Genomic DNA, 14,978 nt, shown 5'->3' on the forward strand with positions numbered 1-14,978 from the left:
GTCTTTGAGGTACGCTTGCCAACGAGCTGCATGGCAGGTCAACATATGTCTGGTCAAGCATGTAGTGCCCAAGCGGCTGATGTTTTGGCCACGCGAGATACGCTTGAGACATATGTTGCAAATAGCAGCGGTGCGATCTGATGCACTCGTCTCAAAAAAGGCCCACACCAAAGAACTTTTAGAATAATGCGCAGAGGCAGCGCCCTGCACAGGCAGAGCTCTGCGGTGTGATTCAATCGGTGTGCTGCCCCTAAGCTGGCCCCCGGAGGGCATCCTGCCTCATTGGACATGTGCCTCCTCCTCCTCCTCCTCCTCTCTCCTACCAGGCACCCACGTGGAGTCAGTGCCCTCATCATCCCCTCCCTCTTCATCGCTGTAGCAAACCTGGCAGTATGCTGCAGCTTGTGGAACATGACTGCCAGATTGCTGTCCTTCTTGAGCATCCCCTCTCTCTGCGCTCACGCTACTGCCTTCCTCTAGCTGAGTGTCATCATCAGAGCCTACAAAACACTGGGCATCCTCCTGGAGCATGTACCCAACACTGTGCTCAAAGAGTTCAGGAGACTCCTCAGGAGGACGTGGTGGGTCTAGGGAAGGAGTCACTGATGATGACATTGAGAGGAGGGAAGACGATGCGTTGGCAGCTGCTTTGCTAGTACCCTGAGACTGGGTGAGAGAGGATGAGGAGGATGAAGAGGGCTTGGTCATCCACTCTACCAAATCGTTGGCATGTTGCGGTTCAACATGTCCAGCTGCCGAAAAGAAGGACAAGCATGTCCCATGGCCACGTGCTGATGACAATGCACCGCGTCTACGACCAGCACTGTTGTCTCTAGACACAGAGCCTGCTTGCCCTCTTTTATCGACTTGCACCTGTCTGCCTCTCCTTGCTGGCCTTCCAGACATGGTAATGGCCTGAGGGGAGTTGGGTAAAACAGCAGTTGGGTAGTGTATATTGTGCTGGAGGCACACAACACCCACTAACTCCTGCAGATGCCTTTATTATAGAACACCAGAGATAAAGGGGTATACTGTAATGGAGTCACACAACACCCACTAAGCCCTGCAGATGGCTCTATTCGAGAACAGCAATAAACGGTAGATACAGGTGTATATTGTGCTGGAGTCACACAACACCCACTAACTCCTGCAGATGCCTTTATTATAGAACACCAGAGATAAAGGGGTATACTGTAATTGAGTCACGCAACACCCACTAAGCCCTGCAGATGGCTCTATTAGAGAACAGCAATAAAGGGTAGATACAGGTGTATATTGTGCTGGAGGCACAAAAAACCCACTAACTCCTGCAGATGCCTTTATTATAGAACACCAGAGATAAAGGGGTATATACAGATGTATACTGTGCTGTGCTGGAGGCACACACAACTTCCAATAACTCCTGCAGATGGCAAGTGGGCTCAAATAGAGAAGAGCTATGTAGGTGGATATAGCGGTGTGTACTGGGTACAGAGCACACAGACAGCACACAGCTCCTAACACTACTGACTGCAAGCTCTATTATAAAAGATAGATCACTAGCTATATAGGTGAGGTGAATATAGCGGTGTATACTGCGGTCAGGGCAAGCAGACAACAACCACTACAGAAGAGCAAGATCGAAAAAAATAGGCCGATCACGATCGGTGTGTACTGTGTTGAAGGTACACAGAACACCCACTAACTGCTTCAGACGCCAACACACTACACAAGGCCGCCACGCTGGCGGCCTTATATAGTGTGGGGCGTGTACTACACAGCCTGAGCTATGATTGGCCACAGGCATCCTGCCTGTGGCCAATCATGGCTCTCCTCGTTGCTGGCGCTGTGATTGGCCAAGCATGCGGGGTCACAGTGCATGCTTGGCCAATCATGAGCCAGCAATGCACTGCGATGACGCAGTGCATTGTGGGCCGTGAGCGCCACACGAATTTGGTGCGAATGGCCCATAACGTTTGGAATTCGACGAACGGGCGAACAGCCGATGTTCGAGTCGAACGTATGTTCGACTCGAACACGAAGCTCATCCCTAGCAGGGACCAGTGGAATTTTGATTCTTGTATGGGCACCGTGGTTGAACAAAAGTTGATTACCCATCTGTCATATTTTAGCTGCTCGATCAGCACTGCAGTCAAGCAAGCTTGTATTTTGACGGTGGGGAAGTTCCTGTCAGAATGGCAGCAGGAATGATTTTCCCATCCACCTCGAACATGGGGATGGAGGAATCAGGTCAGCTTTTTATTGTTCAACCTGCAAATCAAACAAAAAAACTGAGTCGCCTATGATCTGCTTGTGTTTTTGTGAAATTTGGGGAAGAAGTAGTAGAAAAGAATATTTGGATTAGATACCTTAATAAAGTTGCGTTCATCTTTAGTGATCAGCCCACCCATAGAATATTGCTCTAAAAGTGTTGTCAGCTCATAGACATGTGCAAAAGGAAAAAAAAAATTTAGTTTTGTTTCGTTTTAATTCGTTAATTAATTAATTTAGTTTCGTTATATTCGTTAAATTCGTTAAATTCATTTTCGGATTTCATTTTGTTTTTTATCGAATTCGAAAAATCGGTCGCATTTGAAAATATTTCAACCAAATTCGAAAATATTTCTACCGGATCCGAAATGATTTCAACATGATTTGAAATTATTTTAACCGCATTCTAAACTATTTCAACCGGATTTGAAAATATTTTGCGACCCAAATTTAGGGCCATGTATCTCGGGGTCGCTTGGTGCTAGAAACCCCAAATTTGGAGATGTTGTAGTGCTAGTTCTATTGTGTTTGTATACCAAATGTGGTATTTCATTGTTTATGTTTAATTTATTTCTGCTTAGCACCTTCCCCTACCTAGCCCAGAGGCGCTATCTTCACCATTTCAGTGAGAGATGAAAGATGGATTTAGTCTCATAACCAAGTTACAGTGAAGACATTGGCCACATTTTAACACATGCTCCGTTTGATACAATTATGAATCTTGGGCAATTTTATTGTGGTAACTACTTGACAGTCTAGAGCAGTTTCTGTCCAATACTGAGCTAAAAGTCTTCCCATGTGAGCATGTGCATGAAGGGAGGCAGCACGAAAAAATAAATTATAATAATAGAGAGGGGAAGGTAAGTAGATGAGGTCTGAAAGGGAGGGGAAAACAGTAATTTAAAGTTTATTCCAGCTATAATGCAGGTTTATTCAGACTTGAAGGTAGCATCACATAGCATATTTCTGAGTCCATTCCCGGGCTATTCTGTTGTACTTTTCCCTATCTGTTTTGTAGATCCATGCAATCTCTGGCACTAGAGGGTCATCTGGGTTTGGGTCACACAACAGTGAACAAATTGACAAAAGAACCTTAGAAATTGTTAAAGCTGGGGACCACTGTGATCTGAGAATGTCAAGACAAATGCTGCCATTGCTGTTGATATTTGGATGATAGATTCTTGTCGTAAACGCAACTTTTGGAGGTTTGAAGGGGTAGTCTGTTGGAAAATGAATAATCAAGAAAAATACACCGCCTTGATATGGACTGTCATTGGGTCCCATAATTGTTGCTTGCCAGTGAAACATGTCATTTCCAACTGGGCCTGCAGAGCATTGTGCTGGAGGATCACGAGCCAAATCATTCAGTTCCTTGTGAATCCGCTTCAGCGCCATGATGCTTCTCGCTTCTGCCGGTGCCGGGCGGGTGAGCTGGGTGGAGGAGGAGAGAGAATGGGGTGTTTCTATCTATAAGTGACACCGAGATAAGTGGCCCCAAAGTCGGGTCGCAAAATGTAATTCTCTGCTGCAGAAAAGTGCTTGGCATTTTGTGACCCAACTTTGGGGCCACGTATCTCAGGGTCACTTGGTGCTATAAACCCCAAATGGGGAGATGTTGTAGTGCTAGGTCTATTGTGTTTGCATATCTAATTTGGGGTTTCTAGCTATAAGTGGCCCCGAGATATGTGGCCCCAAAATCAGGTCGCAAAATATCATTATCTGCTGCAGAAAAGTACTTGGCATATTGCCCATATCTGGGGTCACTTGGTGGCAGGTGACGTGGCAAGTGGACAATCCACAACTTGGTCACGTGGCACTCATGGCTGGTCACATGGTACTTGTGTCAGGTCACGTGGCACTTGTGGCCGGCCACGTGGCACTCGTGGCAGGTGTTGTGGCAAGTGGACAATACACAACTTGTGGCAGGTGACGTGGCAAGTGGACAATACACAACTTGTGGCAGGTGACGTGGCAAGTGGACAAATACAATACACAACTTGTGGCAAGTGGACAATGACATACAGCATATGCACTTGCCTTGCGATCAACATCCATGACTTCTTCAATCAGGCATGCTGACAACTTCATTGATACCATAAATATAAATGAAATAAGATGTGTATGTTTTTTTTTGCACTGGTACACTGCAAGTATGAAAAGTTGATGTGACAGATATATATAAGTAAGTATAAGTAACTAACCATCTTCCAAAATTTCTAATTCAAATAGAAAAGATTAGAACAGAATAGAAAAAAAATATAATTTAATAGAATAAAATAGAAAGAATATACAACCATCTTCTGAAATTTGAATTTGAATAGAATAAATTTGAATTTCGAACAGTATGAATTCAAATTTTTAAATTAATTATTTTTAAATTTAGATAGAAAAGATTATAATAAAATAGAAAATAGACTAGAAAAACGATAGAACAGAATATAATATATTATATTTTATTCTGTTCTATTGTTTTTCTAGTCTATTCTTTTATATTCTATTAAAATCTTTTCTATTGAAATCAAAATCATTATATACTTAATTTGAATTTTGGAAGATGGTTATATATATTTTATTTCTTTCATTCTATTCTGTTCTATTGTTCTAGTCTATTCTCTATTTCTATTCTAATCTATTCTATTCAAATTCGAATTCATTCTATACGAAATTTGAATGTCGGAAAGAAATATATATATATATATTATAAAACCACCATCTTCCGAAATTCAAATTTAGTATATAATGATTTCGATTTTAATAGAAAAGATTGTAAAAGAATATAAAAGAATAGACTAGAAAAACAATAGAACAGAAAAGAATAAAATATAATATATTCTATTCTGTTCTGTTCTATCATTTTTCTTGTCTATTTTCTATTTTATTATAATCTTTTCTATCCAAATTTAAAATGAATTAATTAAAAAATTTGAATTCATTCTATTCGAAATTCAAATTTATTCTATTTGAAATTTGAATTTCAGAAGATGGTTGTATATTCTTTCTATTTTATTCTATTAAATTATATTTTTTCTAATCTTTTCTATTTGAATTAGAAATTTTGGAAGATAGTTAGTTACTTACTTATACATATGTCACATCAACTTCTCATACTTGCAGTGTACCAGTGCAAAAAAACACACACATCTTATTTCATTTATATTTATCACATCAATTAAGTTGTCAGTATGCCTGATTGAAGAAGTCACAGATGTCGATCGCAAGGCAAGTACATATGCTGTATGTCATTGTCCACTTGCCATGTCACCTGCCACAAGTTGTGTATTGTCCACTTGCCACATCACCTGCCACAAGTTGTGTATTGTCCACTTGCCATGACACCTGCCACGAGTGCCACGTGACCAGCCACGAGTGCCATGTGACCTGCCAGGAGTGCCACATGACCAAGTTGTGGATTTTCCACTTGCCACATCACCTGCCACAAGTTGTGGGGTTCCTAGCACCAAGTGACCCCGAGATATGGACAATATGTTAAGTACTTTTCTGCAGAAGAGAATGACATTTTGCGACCCGAATTTGGGGCCATGTATCTTGGGGACACTCATAGCTAGGAACCCCAAATTTGGTATGCAAACACAGTAGAACTAGCACAACAAAATAACCATATTTGGGGTTTCTAGCACCAAGTGACCCTGAGATACGTGGCCCCAAATTCGGGTCGGAAAATGTCATTCTCTGCTGCAGAAAAGTGCTTGACATTTTATGACCTGACTTTGGGGCCCTCACAGCATTTCCTCAGTTCCATGGAGACTCTTATTTGGAGCAGCAAACCCTAGTCCAAATCAACTGAAAAGGGATCTAAAAAAAATATATAAGTAGAAAAGCTTTTCTAAGATTGGAAAAAACCAGAAGAATATATTTGTAAAATAGCTAATAGACATGCAGTGTGTATTTGATTTTAAGAAAAGACATGTAAATAATTTATTACTCAAATAAATCAACACATAGTAAGTCCCATCTCTTCTTTTTCCTAAATTGTGCACCTTCTTTTAATATTACTGGAATCATTTGTGCTATGCTAGATTTTTTTAGTATAAAGATTCTTTAAACTGATTATTCAGTTTACAAAAGCCTTGCAGTGCCTGATTACCTATTAAATATATCAGAGCAGCCGTAATGTTTCAGACCTGCTAAGAAATATGGTATTGATAGGCCTTCCCCTGGTTTATGCTGATATGTAGTATTATAGATATTATACTGTATATTTCTTGTCTTCTTCTGCATCCTTTATGTTGATTTAAGAGAAAATGTTGGTATCTCTGGTCTCCTATCAGAGGCATCAACAAAGGATTGTGAGCATGGGGACTATTATGGGGCACATATATAATTTTTTCAAATGGAATAGTATCAAAACACTAGTTCATATTAAAAAACATTTATTCAAAAAGAAAAGAAATATACAACCATAAAAAATATACATATGGATCACAGTTGGTAGAGACGAATGAGGTAATTTATTCAACTAGTTTCGCTTTGCAGCTTCATCAGGAAATTACCTAGGTCTGGAAATACATTAATTTAGTATAGCAACACATTAAACATTAATAAATGCAGTAAGAGAATATAAACATATGTAGTTGTTTTTTTGGAGACAACATTTCAGCGTGAGAGCGCACTCCTACCTCTCCAGCCCTGTTCCGGTTCCTGGTCAAGCTCAATGATGCGATTAGAGGAAAGAATCTTTCCCGGCGACTGGGAGGGGGATGACACCGGATCGGATCCCAATATGTTTGGAAATAACTAAGTATGCAGGAATATAAAATATGGGTATAAGTTTTGAATTTAGAAACTTCAAGACTAGAGAGAGAAGTGAATAGAAAACACCCGGTGAAAAGAAAAATATTGAACAAAGAGATTGTTCTGTGAGTGAATAACTAGAATCCAGGGGGGAAAAAAATAAAATCTAGTTATTCACTCACAGAAAGGTTATAACAGGGGTCATAGTACCTGTGTAGTGTGAGTACCTGAGTGTTGTCTGAGTAGTGGGTGTGGATCGTTAGTACTTGTGTATTGTGGGTGCACGCTGGTCTGTGAGTACCTGTGTACTGTCTTGTTGAGTATTAGTGTCAGGAAGCTAGTTGTTAGGTAATTTGGACTGGGTATAATCTCTAATCCTCATTAAATTAATAGGCACGATGACTGGCGGGTGTGGAGAGGCGGCTCGGTGTACATCTTGCGGCATGTATGCGTTCCTTGATCATCTGATCGAGGGTGAATACTGCTGTGCAAAATGTAAGCACATTGTTTCCATGGAAGCCCAGGTTCTGAATCTGGGGAAGCAACTGTCAGCACTGAAAGGACCCTCCACCCTAAATGAGAGCCAGGAACGTACACGGCAGGTGCCGGCAGGGGCCAGCACAGAGGTGGGTGGAGACAAAGAGGTGCAGGCACTAGCAAAGAGTAGATGGGTGACAGTCAGGAAGGGTAGAGGGGCAAGTGCCAGGGAGGTTGATCCAGGGCTGGAGCATCCCAATAGTACGCTCCATTGAGTGACATTGATGATCCCAGTCAGGGACCAGCACTGCTGGAGCTGAGGGATTCTCCTAGCTGCCAGGGGAAGAACTCCTCCAGTGAGAGTGGGGGGGGGGTGAAGGGAAAGGAAAGATAGATTCTGGTGGTAGGGGACTCAATTCTTAGGAGGACAGAGAGGGCAATCTGTAACAAAGACCTGAAGTGCCGAACTGTATGTTGTCTAGCGGGCACTCGAGTTCAGCGCATCACGGATCTGGTGGACAGATTACTGGGAGGGGCTGGGGAAGACCCAGCTGTCATGGTGCACGTTGGCACCAATGACAAAGTCAGAGGCAGATGGAATGTCCTAAAGAATGATTTTAGGGACTTGGGAGCTAAATTGAGGAAAAGGACCTCCAAGGTAGTATTCTCAGGCATACTACTGGTACATCGAGTCACACCAGAAAGACAGAGGGAGATTAGGGAAGTAATCAAGTGGCTCAAGAGCTGGTGTAGTAAGGAGGGGTTTGGGTTCCTGGAAGACTGGGACAACTTCTCAGTCGTTAATTGGTACTATAGAAGGGACGGACTTCACCTAAATGAGGAGGGTGTAGATCAGCTGGGATTAAGGATGGCCAAAAAATTAGAGGGGTTTTTAAACTAGGCGATGGGAGGGAGGGTCCAGAGATAGAGATAGTGAGCGTGGAGTATATTCCAGAGGGTAATATTAGGGGCATTAGTGGTAGGGTAACCAAAGCACATAAACCCAATGTAAGTATAGTAGCAAGTCCTAGTTATAATCTCGGAACACCCAAGAGGATAGTATGTGACCGGTCAAAATATATTAATGCATTAAAATGTTTGTTCACCAATGTCAGAAGTCTGCTAAGCAAAATAGGTGAGTTGGAAGCTCTGGTGCATTGGGAGAGCTATGATGTAATCGGTATTGCTGAAACTTGGCTTCATTCCTCACATGACTGGGCTATTAATATTCCTGGCTATGCACTCTTTCGGAAAGACAAAGTAAAAAGGAAAGGTGGAGGGGTCTGTCTGTATGTGAGAAGTGATCTCAAAATGAGTGAGAAAGAGGACCTGATGGATGGAGAGTGTGATGAGTCTGAAGCATTATGGGTGGAACTGCATACAGATGTGCATAGTCAAAGTTAATCATTGGAGTTTGTTATAGACCACCCAATGTTAATGAGTAGGTGAAGACTCAGCTCCTTGCACAGATGGAAAGGGCTGCAAGAGCTGGGACAGTGATAATAATGGGGGGTTTTAACTACCAAGAAATTGACTGTAATGGCACTTCTGGGACAGTTAAAGTGCAAACATGTATAAATCTATAACAGGACAATTTTATGGTCCAGTTTATTGAGGCCCCAACTAGGAATGATGCTCTGTTGGACCTGGCAATCTCAAACCATGCAAAGTGTATTACTAATTTCAGATAAAGGAACACCTGGGTAGCAGTGACCATAACATGATTTCATTTGATGTTAGCAAAAATCACATATGGCAAAGATAAAAACACTTAATTTCAAGAGAGCAAATTTTCCAAGGATGAGGGCTGCTCTCCAGGACCTAGACTGGGAGAGAATATTGGCATCAATGGGCACAGAACAGAAATGGGAATTCTTCAAAAAGACTGTTTGTGATATCACTGCAAAGTATATTCCCATGGGCAATAAGTTTAAAAGGCTAAAAAGGTAAAAAGGTAAGTAAAACCTTGGACAGAGTGGTGGCGGTGGACATGGCATACTTGGATTTTTCAAAAGCGTTTGATACAGTTCCGCACACACGGCTCATGTGTAAGGTAAAGTCTACAGGTTTGGAAATAACAGTTTGTAAATGGATAGAAAACTGGCTAAAAGACAGAATTCCGAGAGTAGTGGTTAATGATTTTTACTCTGAATGGTCTAAGGTTATCAGTGGTGTACCCCAAGGTTCAGTGCTGAGACCCTTACTTTTTAATATCTTTATAAATGATATAGGGTCTGGGATCAAAAGTAACATTTCCGTCTTTGCAGATGACACCAAGCTATGCAGTGGAATAACGTCCTTACAGGATGTCTCCAATTTACAAACCGACCTCAATGCTCTGTCTAATTGGGCAACTATGTGGCAGATGAGGTTTAATGTTGAGAAATGTAAAGTTATGCACTTGGGGGCTAAGAATATGCATGCATCATACATTTTATTGGGAGTACAACTGGGCAAATCCATAATGGAGAAGGATCTGGGGGTTTTGTTAGATCATAAGCTAAATAATAGCATGCAATGCCAAGCTGCGGTTTCCAAAGCAAGCAAAGTCCTTTCCTGTATTAAGAGATGTATGGACTCCAGAGAGAGAGAGATACAATTTTGCCCCTGTTCAAATCATTAGTAAGACCTCATCTGGAATATGCAGTTTTGGACACCAGTTCTCAAAAAGGATATCGGGGAACTGGAAAAAGTGCAGAGAAGTGCAACCAAACTGATAAGAGGCATGGAGGAACTCAGCTATGAGGAAAGATTAGAGGAACTGAATTTATCCTCTTGATAAGAGGAGATTAAGGGGGGATATGATCAACATGTACAAATATATAAGGGGTCCATATAGTGAACTTGGTGTCAAGTTATTCACTTTACAGTCAACAAAGAGGATAAGGGGGCACTCTTAACGTCTAGAGGAAAAGAGATTTCATCTCCAAATACGGAAAGGTTTCTTCACAGTAATAGCTGTGAAAATGTGGAATAGACTCCCTGCAGAGGTGGTTCTGGCCTGCTCAGTGGATTGCTTTAAGAAGGGCCTGGATTATTTTCTAAGTGTACATAATATAACTGGGTACTAACATTTATAGGTAAAGTTGATCCAGGGAAAATCCGATTGCCTCTTGGGGGTCAGGAAAGAATTTTTTCCCCTGCTTTAGCAAATTGGATCATGCTCTGCTGGGGTTTTTTGCCTTCCTCTGGATCAACTGTGGGTATAGAATTGGGTATATGGGATTGTATGATATTATTATTATTTTTTTTTATTTTTTTTGTGGTTGAACTAGATGGACTTTTTTCTTTTTTCAACCTAACTATGTAACTATATGTAGTGGAATTGTCACATACTGTAATTTCTTCAGCATGTTCATATCATCCTCTGGCACATGTTCGCTCAACAATCTCTATCCCTGAAAACTAAAGGGATTTTATTCACTGTGAAATTGAATTCAAGGTGAATATATTGAAACTGACCACTGAATTCTAGGGAATTGTGTTCTCTGTTACACAGCGGCAGGTTAGTTCTCCTGGGCGAGCCGTTGTAACAAAACGTCAGCTCGCCTTTTGACCACTAGAGGGCACGTTCTTCCACCTGCGGCACCACCTTGGAGTCGATGCGCATGCCTGGTGGTCGTGATGATCGCCGGGAACCCATGATCACTCCACACAGAGACAGAAAAGAGATCTGTCAATGTAAACAGACAGATCTCTGTGCTATCAGGGGTGAGGAGGGGGATCTGTTGTTCATACTAAGCATGAACAATGATTGGTCTCCTCACTTAGGCAATCCTTTCCCCCCATAGTTAAAATCACTTCTGGGTAACACAGTTAACACCTTGATCGCCCCCTACTGTTAACCCCTTCCCTGACACTGACATTTGCACAGTAATCAGCGCATTTTTATATGGTCCCAAAAATATCAAAAAGTATCTGATCTGTCAAACATAATGTTGCAGTCCCAATAAAAATTGCTGATAACTGCCATTACTAGTAAAAATAAAAGAAAAGAATAAAAATGCCATAAATCTTTCCCTTTTTTGTAGACACTATAACTTTTGCACAAGCAAATCAATATACGGTTATTGAGATTTTTTTTACCAAAAATATGTAGAAGAATACATATCGGTCTAAATGGAAGAAAAAATATGTTTTTTTTTTTTTTAATGGGACATTATAACAAAAATACAAAATATTGTGTTTTTTTCAAAATTGTCTCTCTCTTTTGTTTATAGAGAAAAAAGTTAAAACTACAGAGAGGATCAAATATCACCAAAAGAAACCTCTATTTGTGGGGAAAAAAGGACACCAATTTTGTCTGGGTACAGTGTCGCATGGCCGAGCAATTGTCAGTTAAAATGACGCAGTGCCGTATCGCTAAAAATTACCTGGTCATTGAGCAGCCAAATTTTCCGGAGCTGAAGTGGTTAAAGTCAGCTTTGATAAAACAGAGGCCCTTAACATCTCTTTATCCTCTTTGGAAAGCTCAAGACTTTGTTCTAATTTCCCTTTTAAGTGGCAACCTCAAGCCATTCAATTTATTTAGGAGTTCATATCCCTGCTACTTTCGAATTTAAACAATACACCCTTGCTCTCCCTCATTTGCACCTGCCTAAAATGCATACACTAACTATGAACGTTATTTAAAATGGACATACTGCCAAAATTGCTATATATTTTTTAAACAGTTCCAATAGCTCCCCCCTCTGGGTTCTTTGCTCATGCTGACAAGCTTATACAGTATGTAACTAGATTATATCTGGTAGCACAAAAAATCTAGGATTCATCACTCCCTGCTCTTCTTGCCTAAATCTAGAGGGGACGTGGCTCTACCTCACATACTCTTATACCATAAAGCATCCTGTTTTCTCAGAATCCTTGTTTGGTACTGTAGCTGAGGCTCTAAATGATGGAAGGTCCTGGAAAATGACATTCTCACTCCTGACATCATGTCCTTACTATGGACTGATCCAAGAGACAGACCACATACAGATGCCTTGTTCCTTCTGGTGACCTCTACTCTCTATACAGTGGACTCTTATGTTTTACTTTTACTTACTTTACTTTTACTTAAGGTTTACTCATGTCGACACCTAACCCACTATCACCTCTTTTTGAGACTCTTGCATTTCCTCCTATTCTTCATCAATCTCCATTTATTCTGTGGAGAAAGGAAGACAAACCGCTGCTTTGTCACACCCTGCAGAGTGGTACATTGATTCCACTGTCACAACTGGTTGGGTCCTGTCATACCCAGACTAGAGCTTGGATGGAATACTGAAAGAAAGAGCTGGGTACACACTGCTCCTAAGCCGTCTGCAAGATCTCATATGTGCAGTCGGACAGCCGCAAATTCAATGGCGGATCTGTATCGCTCATGCGCGGGAATCCTATCGATTGAGGTCATGCAATTGCGGCGGAGACGTCTGAGGAGTCCGCGACACGAATGTGTCTTCCGGAACGCCGAGGGGGTGACAGTTTGGCCGCTTGTTAGCGGCTGAGTGGGTTGTCCCCCCCATTTTGGAGCAGGGGTGTCTTGGGTGGAGTAAATTAAAAAGGCACCTGAATACAATATAATTAATTAAATTAGCAAGGCCTTATATACTGAGCACACGCCAGGTAGGATCAGTTGATCCCTGACGTGAGCAGACTACTAAACTGGACAGGTAAGATGGCTGTTGGCAGCAGAGATAAATCAAAAACTTTTACTATTCTGGATACTCTAACTGATTTCCTGATATCCATTGTTTGTGGCAACATAGATACTTACCATGGAGGTTACCTGCATCTCTTATGGGTCTTGTCTGCCAGCACAGTTAGTTACAATATCAGGTAACGGCATGATTGATACAAAGAGCTACAATGTTTGTGTACGATGCTTGTATGCTTTACTAAGCATTCATTTTACACTGACCAAGCATATGAATTGAATACTTTTTAACTAATAAGGAATATGTAAGGGATTTATGGCATAGTGTATCATTAAAGATATTTTTATACACATTTTTTATTATGAGGACACAATATGTTTATCACATTTCACTTAAATGTAACTTTGTGGTTTATTATCACTTTATTTTAGGCATTGACTTCAGCCAATTATGGACATGCACACATTCTATAAAATTTTTTCCATTACAACACCAGGGTGTTTTCACTCTAAATCAGGAATCTTCAAACTATGGCTTTCCAGCTGTTGCGGAACTACACATTCCATGAGGCATTGTAAAACTCTGACATTCACAGACATGACTAGGCATGATGGGAATTATAGTTCCTGAACAACTGGAGGGCCGTAGTTTGAAGACCCCTGCTCTAAATCATTGCGGGCTTACCTGCAACAACATTTTATGTTAAATTCATCACACAATTAAATCACTATTTGGTAGTTTTAATAATTGATACTAAATGAATAAAATATATTACATTGATTATTAATTAACATAACATATAAATAATGAGCATGTGGTGCATACTAAAATTGCATCTCATGCTTTATGTTTTTGTTTTACCTGTTCCCTGTGCATCTACATACAAAAAAAACAAATAAATAAATACATTTGCCATGTTTATGTAAGTAACAATACAGACCATGATTATGTCAATCGTTACTTTCAGGTGCCTTGCTCCCCCAATAGTGGACACTCTTGCTGCTGTGGGTAGACTCTCTAACACTGTCACCACTTGTAGGCCAGTGGGCTCTCTGGCTGGTCCCCCCTGCCCCCACCCAGGTGGATAGGTGTGGTGTGGACATAAATACAGCGATTCCTGGAATCACCTTCGGGGAGGAAGCTTGATTGGGGCTTTTAGAATAAAAAAACTCTGGTTTATATGGAAAGGACTACTCTGGTAAAGGGTAAATACTATTGGTTAATGTACATGAATATATAACAGTGATATAGCTCAATGTTAAATAATTGCCATCTTGATATGCCTGCAGAAATGTGGAAATAAGAGAAAAAAAAAATCCCCCCTGAAGAAGGCCATAAATCGTCCAAGGCTGAAATGCATTGGTGTATTAAGCATGCCAGATGGTTATTGAAATTACAAAATGGATATTGATTTGAATATTTTAGAATGAATGTATGCATTATATTTGTTCTCTGTACCTTGTATCTTTACCACAGTAGGATCTATTGTCTGCTGTACACCAGAGCTCACATTTTAATTCCTGCATGTATTGTATATGGTATGACTAGTTTTTTGACCAATAAGGCAAGTACATTTTTATGAATCTTTTGCATCCTCATTGCTGCTTAAAAAATCCACAGGGAACTTCTTCTCTTTTTTCCATATGCTGCTGTATAAGCCCTGGTCTGCAGCCAGAGGAATCCACGGAAAACAAGGAGAAAGGGCTGGGGATTAAAAACAATACATTTTATTGAAGATCTGTAAAACAATCAAACATGATGCACAATGATCCAAAGGTGCTCAGTAGATATGTTTCACACAAATGTGCTTACTCATTACTAATAGCCTGAGGTGTGCATGTTCATTTATAGTCAAGGGTCTAT

General features: G+C 40.7%; 1 pseudogene; it reads right to left on the minus strand.

Moving 5' to 3' along the window:
- Positions 1-2,797: 2,797 nt before the first annotated feature.
- Positions 2,798-3,672, minus strand: LOC143928065 (ubiquitin-conjugating enzyme E2 D2 pseudogene; annotated as a pseudogene).
- Between the last annotated feature and the right edge of the window lie 11,306 nt (positions 3,673-14,978).

Source organism: Lithobates pipiens, unplaced genomic scaffold, assembly GCF_037356315.1.
Source record: "Lithobates pipiens isolate NorthernLeopardFrog02 unplaced genomic scaffold, aLitPip1_a1.2 Scaffold_23, whole genome shotgun sequence".
NCBI classification, from domain to species: domain Eukaryota; kingdom Metazoa; phylum Chordata; class Amphibia; order Anura; family Ranidae; genus Lithobates; species Lithobates pipiens.